The sequence below is a fragment of the Protopterus annectens genome, chromosome 2.part1 (genome assembly GCF_019279795.1).
Source record: "Protopterus annectens isolate FY-2018-M chromosome 2.part1, PAN1.0, whole genome shotgun sequence".
Taxonomy (NCBI): domain Eukaryota; kingdom Metazoa; phylum Chordata; order Ceratodontiformes; family Protopteridae; genus Protopterus; species Protopterus annectens.
In genome coordinates this window covers 1,402,817,538-1,402,831,410 of record NC_056729.1, presented here as the reverse complement: position 1 = coordinate 1,402,831,410, position 13,873 = coordinate 1,402,817,538, and the positions used below count along the sequence as shown (strand labels likewise).

The 13,873-nt window shown below is 43.8% G+C and overlaps 1 protein-coding gene across 1 annotated transcript in view; it reads left to right on the top strand.

Annotated features, from left to right (window-relative positions):
- The window catches only part of DTNB (dystrobrevin beta), a 2,387,431-nt gene that overhangs the window by 509,457 nt on the left and 1,864,101 nt on the right, over positions 1 to 13,873 (top strand). The window lies entirely within an intron of this gene.

The window sequence follows — 13,873 nt, the reverse complement described above, 5'->3', positions numbered from 1 at the left end:
TCTACTCCAGACTGTTTCTGGTGCCCAGAAAAGAAAACTCTTGGTGCCCTATCCTGAATCTGTCAATTCTCAACACCTTCCTGGTGGTTCCAAAATTCAAAATGCTTACTCTCTAACAGCTGCTTCGTATGCTAGCCAAGGACTCCTGGCCAGTCACCCTAGACTTAAAAGAAGCTTATCTGCGCATCTCCATAAGGGAATCTTGCAGGAAATATCTATGTTTCACGGCAGGCTCTATGCACTATCAGTTCTCTGCACTTCCCTTTGGCTTATCTACTGCACTCAGGGTATTCACAAAATGCCTGGCCCCAGCCATCGCATACTGCAGGCATAGAAAAATTCAAATTTACCCATACTTGGACGATTGCCTGATTCAGGTGGACAGTCAGAAATTACTACTTCAGCACCTGACATTTGTAAAGAGACTTCTAACTTCTCTGGGGTATACCATCAACGAAAAGAAATCACATCTGGTACCCAGCCAAAAAATTGTATTCCTGGGAGCAAGCTTGAGCACAACTTCCCAGATGGCTTTCCTCACTCCAGGAAAACAGGTTTATTTGACAGACTACTTCAAACTACTGGCCACCCAAACCCAGCTATCTGCAAGAAAAATGCTGCAAGCCCTAGGGTTCATGGCCTCTTGCATTCTACTAATTCCATATGCAAGACTGCATATGAGGAAACTTCAATGGTACTTAAAGTCTCTGGTGTCAACATTCTCAGGACCTGGAAACAATGATTCCTATCATTCCTTGCCTAAGGACAGAGTTCCTTTGGTGGGCAGAGGCCTGCTACCACAACAAGGGACTCCCTTTCACTCAACCCCCTCCCCGCTGCTCAAACCCTGACAACAGATGCATCAGACTATGCATGGGCGGCTCACATGGCAGGCAAATGCATTCAAGGCAAATGGAGCCCAAGACAAATGCACCTGCATATCAATCAAAAAGAAATGTTAGCTGTACAGAATGCACTGACAGCCTTCAAATACCTTATCCTTCCAGGACAACTCTTGATAAAGACAGACAACACCACAGTTATGTGGTATATAAACAAGCAGGGGGGTACTCATTCCTATCCACTCTGCAAGCTCAATTCCTGCCAGGCAAAATAAATTCACTGGCAGACGACAAGCAGAAATCTAATGGACCCAGACGAGTGGAAACTAGAACCCAAATCATTCAAGCTTCTAATCCACAGGTGGGGTGCACCAGAGGTAGATCTCTTTGCCTCCCCCCACAACCATCAACTGAGCACATTTTGCACCAGAACTCCCCACAGCCAAGCATGGAAACTGGATTCCCTGTCTTTTACATGAGAAAACCTCTCAATCTATGCCTTTCCCCCTCTGCCCCCTCCTCTCGAAAGTACTACTCAAGGTCAAACAGGACAAGCCAAGGACAATCCTGATTGCACCAGACTGGCCACACCAGCACTGGTACCCCACTTTCACGCAGTCTGACAGTAGTGCCACCCTGGCACCTGCCTCAGACCCCTTCCCTGCTGTCCCAGCAGGAGGGACAGATTTTGCATCCTCAGCTGCAAACCCTGAACTTAGCAGCCTGGCTCATCCCCTGAATACATCACCAGCAACCATTAGCAAACAGGTGCTGGATGTCATCCTTGAGGCCAGGAGGCCTAGCACTAGGAAATCCTATTCAGAAAAGTGGAAAAGATACTGCTCTTGGAACCAGTCTCAGAGAAAGGACACAACCGAGCCCACCTTACCTCAAATCCTAGATTATCTAGTAGAACTGCTCCGCAAAGGCCTATCCTTCTCTTGAATTAAGATTCATGCCTCTGCCATCTCCGCTCATTACAATACTGAGCCACCCCTCTTTTCTCACCCTCTGATCAAACAGTTCCTGAGAGGAGCTAACAGTTTAAGACCCCCGAGGAGAGCTCCCACTCCAGCCTGGGACCTTAACTTCGTACTAGAGAAGCTCACTCTTCCCCCCTTTGAGCCTGCTGCTACAGAAGAGTTAAAATTCCTCTCTTGGAAAACAGCCTTACTTCTAGCCATCACTTCAGCAAGAAGAGTGTCTGAGTTACACGCCCTTATGGCTGTGGAATCCTTCATTATCTTCCATGCGGACAGGGTTTTCCTCAAGACTAACCCATCATTTATGCCCAAGGTGGTATCTAATGTGGCTTTAAACCAATCCATCCATTTACCAACCTTTTTCCCTAATCCTCAGAATAAAGGGGAAAGGATCCTGCAATCCTTGGACGTGCGCAGGCAGCTTAGGTTCTACCTTGACAGCACTAAACCTTTCAGAAAATCTGACCAGCTGCTAGTCAGCTTTGCTACAGGGGCAGAGAGCAAGGCCATTTCAAAGCAAACTGTCTCTAAATGGGTAGCACACTGCATCCATTTTTGCTACAAACACCATGGAAAACCTATCCCACTGGGGATCAGAACCCATTCCACTAGGGCTACCTCAACCTCTACAGCATTTCTCAGGGGAGTCCCTACCAGGGACATCCTGGAAGCTGCAACCTGGAGTTCTGTACACACCTTCACCAAGCATTACCACTTGCCTATCTTTTCTAAATCCAGAGCTAGATTTGCTACAGCAGTCTTACAAGGCTTGCTATCCAGCCCTAATACTTCTTAACTACCTCCACCCTTCCTCTGCTTTGGGAATCTACCCAGGTGTGATGACTGCAACAGTGAAACAAGAAGAACATAGCACAGTTGTGTACACTTACCATAAATGTAGATGTTCGAGTGTATTCACTGTTGCAGTCCTGGATGTTCATCGTGTTACACTGCTGCAGTCATTACACTTGGGTTATCCTGCCGTCAGGCGGTCCCTCAGTCGACCTGAGTTCCAAAGTCTTGGTCCGGCATCGGTTGCTGTCTCTTTTTCCCTGATGTCAGTGCGACAGGGGTATATAAGATGCAGCCAACGCCATTTTCTTCAGTCTTTCTTGCTGCCTGGTGTCCGAAGCAAAAGCAGTTCGCAAGTGCCAGTCGACCGACTCCTGAGGTTTTCATTTCCGAATCCAGAACCGAAGACTTCTACAAAGCTAAGTACCCCATTGGAGAGACTTTTTCTTGCCTCAGACCGATGTCGGTAAAAGTTAATAACTGTATTTCTTGTGGGAAGCAAATACCTCATAAGGATTTCCATTCTTATTGTATATCATGCCTAGGCCCAGACCACGACGTCACAGGTTGTCGATTTTGTGCTAGGTTTAACAAGCGCACTATTAAACGTTGGTTTGATTTTGCCCGACATTATTTTGGCAGAAAATTCAATTATACCATGGCGTCGGAACTACCGACGAATGGAATTCACAAAAAGCGCAAAGACAAGGACAGGCATCCGAGGCCCAAAACTGACAATGAAGCTTCTTCTAGGCCAGTCCTCCAGTTTTCAGCAAGGCGCCTTCGCAGCCCCTGACGACCGCTTCTTTAGAACCTCAGGCCGCCTCTGACTCCCACGTGGAGATGGCTGGGCCTTCGGATGCTCCAGTTTTACAGCCTACCGAGACTAACCCTTCAAAGGGATCCGGAGTAGCTGAACAACCCGTAGCTTCAGAGGGTGTTTTCAGACCTACTCAGTTAACCATTAAATCTTCTGCTAAGGCTAAAACTCCTTTAAAAACAAAGAAACAAATTCAGCATTCACCAGGACAGATGCTCAAAATGGCCGAAGACCTAATCACCCTGATCAGGGGGTCCCATCCCCCTCCTGATAAAAGGCCTAGACAGGATGCAGACTATGACTCATCCAAGCAGGTATCCATCTCTTCAGACTCTCCCTCAGACCTAGGATACTCTCTACCCCCTTATGAGGATTCTGATGCTGAGGAATCAATTCCTTCAGCCTCTCCGCCGGAGGACTACTCCTTTGGGGCAACCTTGCATACCATGAGGGAGCATTTCCATTGGGAGGGCCAGGATTATTCAGAATCCAAGAAAAGGGACAGAGATTTCCTTTATTACCCCAACACAGACCCCTTGCTATTCCGCCAGTGTTAGATATTGTGGATGATGTGTATACTGAATCCAGTTTAAATCCTGATTCTTTACCTCCTGCTCCAGTTAAGCCTGATAGATACTACAGAGTCCCTGACTCTCACAAATTTCTTTATAAAAGCCCTGCTGCTGACCCTGAAACTCTTTCTCAAGGCCCCATAGGGGTAAAGGCCTCCTCAGCAAAGAATACAGTCCCCTCTGACAGAGTTTCCAGAGCATTAGACAGATGGGGGAACAAAGTATATACATCTGCAACTTTAGTTATGAGGGCCTTAAATTGCTAGTTTCACATGCTAAAATATCAGCAATATTTGTTGTCTCAGTTAAAACAAAAAATGCTTCCAGACACAGATTCTCCTAATTATAAAGAAATGCAGGATTTATTGCATGCAGCTGAACAAGTGGGAAAACATACTTTGCAATGTGGTTTTGATTCATTAGAGGCCTCCTGTAGAGCAGCAGTTACAGGATCTGTCATTAGAAGACATGCTTGGTTAAAAGAACAGACGTTACCAGATCATGTTAAAGCAAAATTATTGGATGCACCTTTGCAGCAGGATGTTTTATTTGGAGTTAAGGCAGAAGAGGTATTAAAGAAAATGGAGGATAAGGCAAAATCTATGCAAACGGTGAAGGATTTCTTACAGGTTCAGCCTCCTCGATTTAGCAGAAATTGGCCAACAAAGAATTGGTCCTTTCCAGTTACAGACAGACCTCAAATGGGCAGGTACAGACGTCCAAGAGGCAGAGGTCAACCACAAGGTCCTTACAGGCCTCAACAATGGGGTGCATCAACCCAGAAAGAAGGGGAAGACAGGCCTCAACCTTACAAAAAACAGCCCCAATGACTTCCCATTACAGCTGCCAAACAGTTCTCTCTTGGCAGCTCCACTGGGAGGAAAACTGACACTTTTCTCTCACAATTGGCATATGATCACCAAAGACAAATGGGTTCTCAACATTGTATCTCAAGGTTACAGGTTCCACTTTCACACTTTGCCAAGGCTAAAAGGATTGCCAAATCTGCCACCAAATCAATGGGCAGAGGCTCAAAGACAAATTATAGCACTCATGGACATGAGAGCTATTCAAAAGGTACCAACACAGGAGCAAGGACAAGGTTTACTCAAGACTCTTTCTGGTTCCTAGAAAGGACAAAGCTTGGAGGCCCATTCTGAATCTTTCTTCTCTAAACACTTACCTGGATGTTCCAAAATTCAAAATGTTGACACTACAGCAGCTTGTTCCCATGCTGGGCAAGAAGGCTTGGCTCGTAACTTTGGACCTCAAGGAGGCATACCTGCATGTCTCTATCAGACAAAACTGCAGAAGATACCTCAGATTCAAAGCTGGTTCAATGCACTACCAATACTCTGCACTGCCCTTTGGCTTATCAAATGTGCCCAGGGTCTTCACAAAGTGCCTGGCACCAGTAATTGCATTTTGCAGACAGAAAGGAATTCAAATTTATCCGTACCTGGACGACTGCCTGATTCAAGCAGAGAGCAAGGACATTCTTCTAAAACATCTGGCGTTTGTAAAAATGTTATTAAGTTGCCTAGTGTACACAGTAAACGAAAAGAAGTCAAAACTAGTGTCCTCACAAGAGATAATATTCCTGGGTTCCAGCTTGAATACAATGTCCCAGATGGCTTATCTCACGCCAGATAAGCAAGGACATCTGACTCAATATTTTCAATTGATGGCAACAAAGGCCAAACTCCCTGCAAGAAAAATTCTGCAGGCCTTGGGTTACATGGCATCTTGCATACTACTAATTCCATATGCCAGTTTGCATATGAGGAAACTACAATGGTACCTAAAGAGTGTCTGGTCTCAACACTGTCAAAGTTTGGAAACAGTAATACCACTAATTCCGTGCCTTCAACAGGAGTTTCGATGGTGGGCTCAAGCTTGTCACCTCAACAAGGAACAGCCTTTCACTCAACCCACAGCCAGGCAAACACTGACAACAGATGCATCGGATTACGCCTGGGGAGCACATATGGCAGGAAAATGTATTCAGGGCAAGTGGCCCGCAGAACAAAGGCATCTTCACATCCGTCAAAAAGAGATGCTAGCTGTACAAAATGCCCTTATAGCTTTCAAGGACCTTCTGCATCCAGGACAACTACTACTAAAGACAGACAACACCACAGTTATGTGGTACATAAACAAGCAAGGGGGCACTCATTCTTATCCCCTCTGCAGACAAGCCATGACCTTGTGGAACACAGCTCTAACCTATCAAGTTCATCTGCAAGCACAATTCCTGCCAGGAGAGAAAAACACACTGGCAGATGACTTAAGCAGAAACATCATGGATCCACACGAGTGGAAATTACATCCACAAATATTCAGAATGATAACACAAAAATGGTGGAGCCCGGACATAGATCTGTTTGCATCCCCAATGAACTGCCAGCTACAGAAATTCTGCACAAGGACTTACCACCCACAAGCATGGAAAGTGGATGCCCTCTCATTCAGCTGGAAAAACCTACAAGTATATACTTTCCCACCACCACTTCTCCTTCTAAAGGTACTCATAAAAGCCAGGAAAGAAAGGCCAAACATGATCCTGATTGCCCCAGACTGGCCACGCCAGCACTGGTACCCAATCTTAAAGAACTTAGCACAAGGGCCACCCTGGATTTTGCCTCAAATCCCACATCTTCTGACTCAGCACAGCAATCAAAAACTTCACAGCCAGCTAAAGACTTTAAACCTGGCTGCCTGGCAGATTCGTTAGTCAGGCAAGCAATGCCTCTCTCCAGAGCTGTTATGGATGTCATTCTGGAGGCCAGAAGGCCTAGCACCAGGAAAGCCTATTCGGATAAATGAAAGAGATTCTGTGCCTGGAACCAGGCTCATAGCCTTGACCCTCTTGTCCCAAATATTCCTCAGATATTACAATATTTAACTGAGATGCTGGACAAAGGCCTCTCCTTCTCATCCATCAAGATCCATGCCTCTGCCATCTCTGCTCATTACAACACGGACCCACCTATTTTTTCTAATCCTTTGCTGAAACAGTACCTCAGAGGGGCTAAAACCATAAGAAAGCCCCGTAGAACACCAACTCCAACTTGGGACCTCAACTACGTGTTGGAAAAATTAACTTTACCTCCTTTTGAGCCAGCTAACTCAGCAGATTTAAAATATCTATCTTGGAAAACTGCTCTGCTCCTGGCAGTAACCTCATTACGAAGAGTTTCAGAATTACAGGCACTAATGGCAGTGGAACCTTTCATCATTTTCCACCAAGACAGGGTGTCTTTAAGAACAAACCCTACTTTTATGCCAAAGGTGGTATCAAGTGTGGCTCTAAACCAAACTATTCACTTGCCAACTTTTTATCCAAACCCACAGAATAAAGGGGAGAGACTTCTGCATTCTTTGGACATACACAGGCAGTTACACTTCTACTTGGACAAAACCAAAGCCTTCAGGAAAACTGAGCAATTGTTTGTAGCATATGCTACAACTGTACCTAACAACATTAGGTCTCATTCCACCAGGGCAACAGCCACTTCAATTGCCTACCTCAGAGGAGTACCTACCAAGGACATTTTGGAAGCAGCAACTTGGAGTTCTGTACATACCTTTACCAAGCATTACCACTTGCCTCTTTACTTTAAATCCAGAGCTGGCTTTGCCACTGCAGTGCTACAGGGCCTTATAGCCACCCCTAATGCCTTATAGAACCAGCCACCAAACCTCAGCTTTGGGATTCCACCCAAGTGTAATGACTGCAGCAGTGTAACATGATGAACATAGTACAGTTTTGTACCTACCATAAATGTAGATGTTCGAGTGTATAAACTGCTGCAGTCCAGGTTACCCTCCCTCCTTCCCCTCTTTCTTGCTGGTATATACCTAACTCTTATACCCTTTACTACCTATGGGGAGTATTTGCTGGTAACTGACAGTTTTTTGATTGCTTTTCATATGTATGTTTTATTAGCAATTTGCATAGCCTTCCTTTTTGGGGGCACCTGACATCTGGGGCAAGAAAAACTGAGGAAAATGGTGTCGGCTGCATCTTATATATCCCTGTCGCACTGACGTCAGGGAAGAAGCGACAGCAACCGACACCGGACCAAGACTTTGGAACTCAGGCCGACTGAGGGACCGCCTGACGGCAGGATAACCCCAGTGTAATGACTGCAGCAGTGTATACACTCGAACATCTACATTTATGGTAGGTACAAAACTGTACTTTACCCTCCTTCCAGCCCCCTGACTTTTCTATACTTTCTACCTATCCTCTTTTTTGGCCATATTTTATGGCAATGGTATTTACTTTTTACTGGAGGTGTTCCACACCATGTAATTGCTTCCTGTTTTGGGGGCTCCTGACATCTGGGGCAAGAAAAATTGATGTAATGGTGTCATCTGCATGTTTTATACCCCTGACGACCTGACGTCATGGAAGAAGCGACAGCATCCAATGCAGAAATCCCAAGACTCTGGGATTCGGGCCGACTGAGGGCTACCTGCAGGCAGATAACCCAAGTGTGATGACTGCAACAGTGAATACACTCAAACATCTACATTTATTGTAAGTGTACACAACTGTACTTTGTTTCATATTTACTGACAACCATTTAATCCTTAAAGAAACAGACACAGTATGCAAGAGGTGTACTTACACAATGATACCAGAGGCTAAACTCTCGCATACAAGTCCACATCAAGTTTGTTGAAACCACACAGACAGCACCTACCTCACATAGTGCATAATAGTCACATAGACTAACATATGCTGAGGCACTTAAAAGCAATATTCCTAAACAGCAAAAATCATCTAGACCACCCGGTGTCAAAGCTATGCCTCAGTAAGCCCAAAGGAACTCAGAAAAAATGTCACCTAACCCCAAACATACTGTCAGTCTCAGTGGAGCCCCAAACAGCAGGCAAGCACACTTCCCAGGACTGTCATCACAGGGGACTCCATTGTAAGATATACTGATGCCCCTCTAACCAGGCTGAACAAGGAGAAGATAACAGTTAGTTGGTTATCTGGAGCCAGAATGTGCCAAATCACACATGCACTCAAGTCATTACGCCACAGGTACCAGTATGAGACCATCATAGTCCATGTAGGTGCAAATGACCTGAGATATACCTCCCTGGACTACATGAAGATAGACATTATTTCAGACTATGTGTATCAGGCTGGTATGAGTCTCTCTTTGAGCAGCATATTGCAATCACCGAGGATGATGCCACAATATGAGCAAAATGTGATTGATTTCAACTACTGGCTTTCTTTCTGATTTCACTCTAAGCTGATCCAGTATTTGTCAGTTTTGGAGGACATGGTCAACAGACCATGTAGCTTTGCCAAGGATGATCTGCAGCTTTTCCCTCTAGGCTTTTGAATACTGTCTAAGGCTTTGTCCGACCCCAGAGTATCCTTTTTGTCAATGCCAAACTGACAAACCAATTGACTTAGCAAAATCAACACAACAGAACCTCTAAGTGTTACTGCTCAATGCCAGGAGCTTAAATGAAAAAACTACAATCCCTGTAAGCCCTCTTTATACTCTGGAATACAGACATCTTTGCAGGTTCTGAGACATGGTTTAAAGTTGCAGAGTGTACCTTGGCAGTGCAAGGTTTCAGACCAGCAGCTGCACAGATGAGGGCTAAAGGTGGTGGTGTCTCAATATGTATTAATAACAAGCATACCTTTAGGGTGGTAATACAGGATGACATGCTGGAATTCCTCCACGTACACATCACTATAGACAAAATCTGGTACGTATCGTAACTAGCCCCAGAAGCAAATCACCCTGGTTGCATCCAAATTAAACAGGATATACAACTGAAGGAAAAAAAATTAGGCAACTAATAGAGCTAATTAGGTCAAGCAAAGCCAACTTTGAGATTAATATAGCTTCCCAGGTGAAAGCTAACCATAAAGCCTTTTACAGGTATGTTAGAAACCTCAAGGACAGCACGCAGCCATCTGCTGAACTGGTGGTTAATGGTACCACATTCACTGAGCCTGGTGATATATCGAACCTGCTAGCAGACAAATTCATTTCAAACTTTACCTCCATCTCACCCGCAACCATCCCCCAGTAATACTCTCAAACTTAACCCCTCCAACTGTAACCAAGTACCATTTACTGGCTGTACTCACTAAAGCCAAAATCATGGTTTCAATGGGCCCCGATAACTTTCTAGGATGCCTCCTGATCAGCCTGAAACATGGATTTTCTGGATCCCTGGAGTCATTTAACTATAGTCTTAAAACAAGCTCTGTGCCACATGAATGGAAGACTGCAACAGTCACCCCCCCTTTATAAGGTAGAACCTTCAACAGATTCTGGCAACTATAGACCTGTTAGTCTGACTAGTCTTATTTGCAATGCCATAGAAAGAATTATCATGGAAATTATCAGCAAGAACATGGGAAGCCTCCAGACACTGGATCCACCCCACTTTAGCTTTGTCAAAGGAAGGTCATGCTTACTGAATCTGGTGAACCTCTTTGAAAAGGTCAGTAAGGCAATGGAACTTTCCATGCTGCCTACCTAATCTGGCTAAAGCATTTGATACAATACCCCACTCAGGCATTGTCAACAAACTTATTGAACTGGGTACAAACCCCTTTATAGTACACTGGATAGCTAGCTGGCTCATTGATAAGGCCCAGGAGGTTAGAATTGGTGAGACCACCTGCACAAAGAGGCCGGTCACCAGTGTAGTCACTCAGGGCTCTGTACTAGGCCCACTCCTCTTTGGCATCTATGTCTCAGATGTCAAAGCCAATGTCAGTGGCCTCTAGCTATTCAAGTTTATAGAGGATTGCAAACTGAGAGCAGTCATTTAATCCCCATAAGATGAGAGCACCCTTCAGGAGAGTCTAATACAGACAAAAGCTTGGTGCTGAAGCTTTTGCTTAAAACTCAGTACCTTTTTGGGAAGTCTGCCATTCTGGGCAAGTACCTCATCAATAAAATACCCTTAAAAGTTGATTCACTAGTCAGGGATTTGGAAATTCATGTAGTTAGTAACCTAGCATTCAATGAACATGTGTCCAAGGTAGTAAGAAGTCCTTCTGTGTTGTTCAACTTATAAGCAAGGGCATGGTATGTAGGTCCAGAGAGGTCATCATAACACTGTACTCAGGCCTCATCAGGCCCATCATAGAGTATAATGTCCCCTTCGGTATGTGGCTGACCAGACTCATGCAGCAATACTTGGTATCATACAGACTTCTGAGAGGTGATCTTTGGGTAACATACAAGACATCCCTGGTCTATGTTTAAATTTATGTTTTGCACATCCACAAAACAAACAGCATCAGAACTACTGGATTAAAAGACCTAAATTTTGCTTGCAACATAAATAGGATATGTTGGAGAGAGAGAGAGAGAGAGAGAGAGAGAGAGAGAGGTTTCTTGTGAAATTCCTGTTCTCTGGAGCAGGTGCCCCATCCATGTGAAGCAAAGTTCCTCCCTATCCCTATTTATGCACAACTCGGACCAATGGGTGGGTAATTAGAAATTCACCCTGGTCTGGCTCTTGTGTCTCTGATTGCCAGAGCCAGTCAGTAAATCTTCCTCTATAAATCAAATATAAATCAAGTTTGTTGGTCAAATATTGGGTTGCACGACTAGGTTATTAAGGGTTCTAATGGTTGTTAGCCTAGTATATACCTATGAGTCTATGAAGATATTGCTTCCGAGTTGCCCTTGAAAAGGAACTGTGAGTCTAGTGGGTCTACCTGCTTAATAAGTTATTAAACCCAGGAAGCACAAGGAAGTGGCACACTGTTTCTACTTGAATCATCCCTATTATTTGTGTCTAATCCACTTCGACAAAGGACTTTAAGTGGATAACTGTTAAAACCTTTATAAATACAGGGAGCTAAAATGAAGCCTATTTAACGGTGAAATCACTAATCTATGCTTTTATTTTCAGTAAAGAAGTATCAGTTTTTAAACAAGTTACAAGTACTTGATTACTGTGAAGTCTCAACTGAGTTTGTCTACACTTCATGGTTCTTTTTTACCTGATTCTAAGGAGTCTCGGTCAACAGTTTCATTACTGATGAAGTACTATTTTCCCTGTATGTGTGTGTGCGCGTGTGTGTGGCTATATATCTGTGTGTGTGTGTGTATATCTGTCATATATATATATATATATATATATATATATATATATATACATATATATATATATATATATATATATATATATATATACACACACACACACACACACACACACACACACACACACACACACACACACACGCACACGCATACATTAATACATGGATATACATACTGTTATGCAGTTAAAGGAAATGCTGTTTGGGTGGATATCCTCTTTGGTGGCTTCATGGTTTCCATGTTAAATATCCTTTTTTCTTTTTTCTTTGTGCCTACCATCTGAAGCCACCTGTGCCCTCAGTGCCTGATATACAGGTATTTCCTTCAGCACCAGAAAAAAAGTGTGAATAATATACAGCAAATAAGCTACAAACCCACAAAAACGTTATCGCACTCTAGTGCCTTACTTCAGCACTGCTGTTTTATGATGGTTACTAGAGTTTATTATGCTCTCTGCACACCCTTTCATGACTGACTAGTTTGTAAAGATGTGGTCTGCTGTACAGGCACTGTTAATATTCACACAAGTTGTAGTCAACATAGCTGTTGCTTTGGTTCTGCACAGTCTGAGTGCATAAAAGGAATGCACGGAGTGCAGAGAAAAATGTTTTATTCTCAACTAATTTACTGCTAATATCTGATTAGGTAAGGTGACATTGTTAGAGTTTATGGAGTTAATTTCATTTTACATATGTCACTGCCTTATCATTGTTGTAGTTCTTGAAAGAACTATAAAAATAGAGATGCAAATTGTAGGGCGGGATGCTATTATGGAAGATTTTTGTTTGCTTTGTTTGTCAACAGTGTGATGGTACAAGGAATGCCAGTTGTTGTGTCTTTCGGCTTTTCCCGGTTAGGGGTCGCCACAGCGGAACTCCAGTCTGCTAATGATTGGCAGTAGATTTTTACGTGCCGAGTTGCCGGCCCTGACGCTCAACCTTCAACGAAGGTACGCCCATTCACGCATGTCTCCACACAGAAGACGCTCTAGCTGAGAATCGAACAGGACAACGTCTTACTGTGAGGCGACAACGCTACCGCAGCACCACCACCGCAGTTGGTACAAGATATGTCAGTAATCTTGTTAATTGCACAGCAGCAGTTTTAAGTGAAGACCATAAATTAATAATTTACTATCAGGATTTGAAGTGGGGCTTCTTGCTTATGGTTATTTTTGCAGGGTCATTTAAGCCAGTAAAGCTCACCTACGGAATTTAACCAAGATGAGGTCAGTTCTTTCCATCATACTGGTGAACAATACAGAGCGTGTCTTGCCCACTCCCCACGTGAAAAATGAAGGAGGAGGTAGCATTTCCAGTTATCTCTTGAAGATTGCATTCGGGCTTGTAGCAGAGGTCTTCTTACTGCACCCTTTTGGGAGGGGCTTCTGTTAGATTCCACCTATTTCCTCCAGTGTCTAGTGGTATATCATGACATCACTGAGGATGTTTCCTGCTTGTATTGCCATACTGTGCCATGGAAAGGCAAAGGTCTCTCTATTTGGTGTCATGCAAGACTCCATTACAGTGCAGGCATACATTGTAATATTACCTTATTCTCGTCCCCGCCTCACTGCCAAATAGAAGCATACCTTTCAACTGTCCATTTTTTGTTTCTTATTTTTGGTCTGTTCCTTATAAAATTTGTATTTTTCTGACAAATCGTCGATGACTGAAGTCACTAAATAAACATTTAAGTTTGACTTCATATACTTAATAAAATGAATGCCAATGCAAAACCTGTTCTA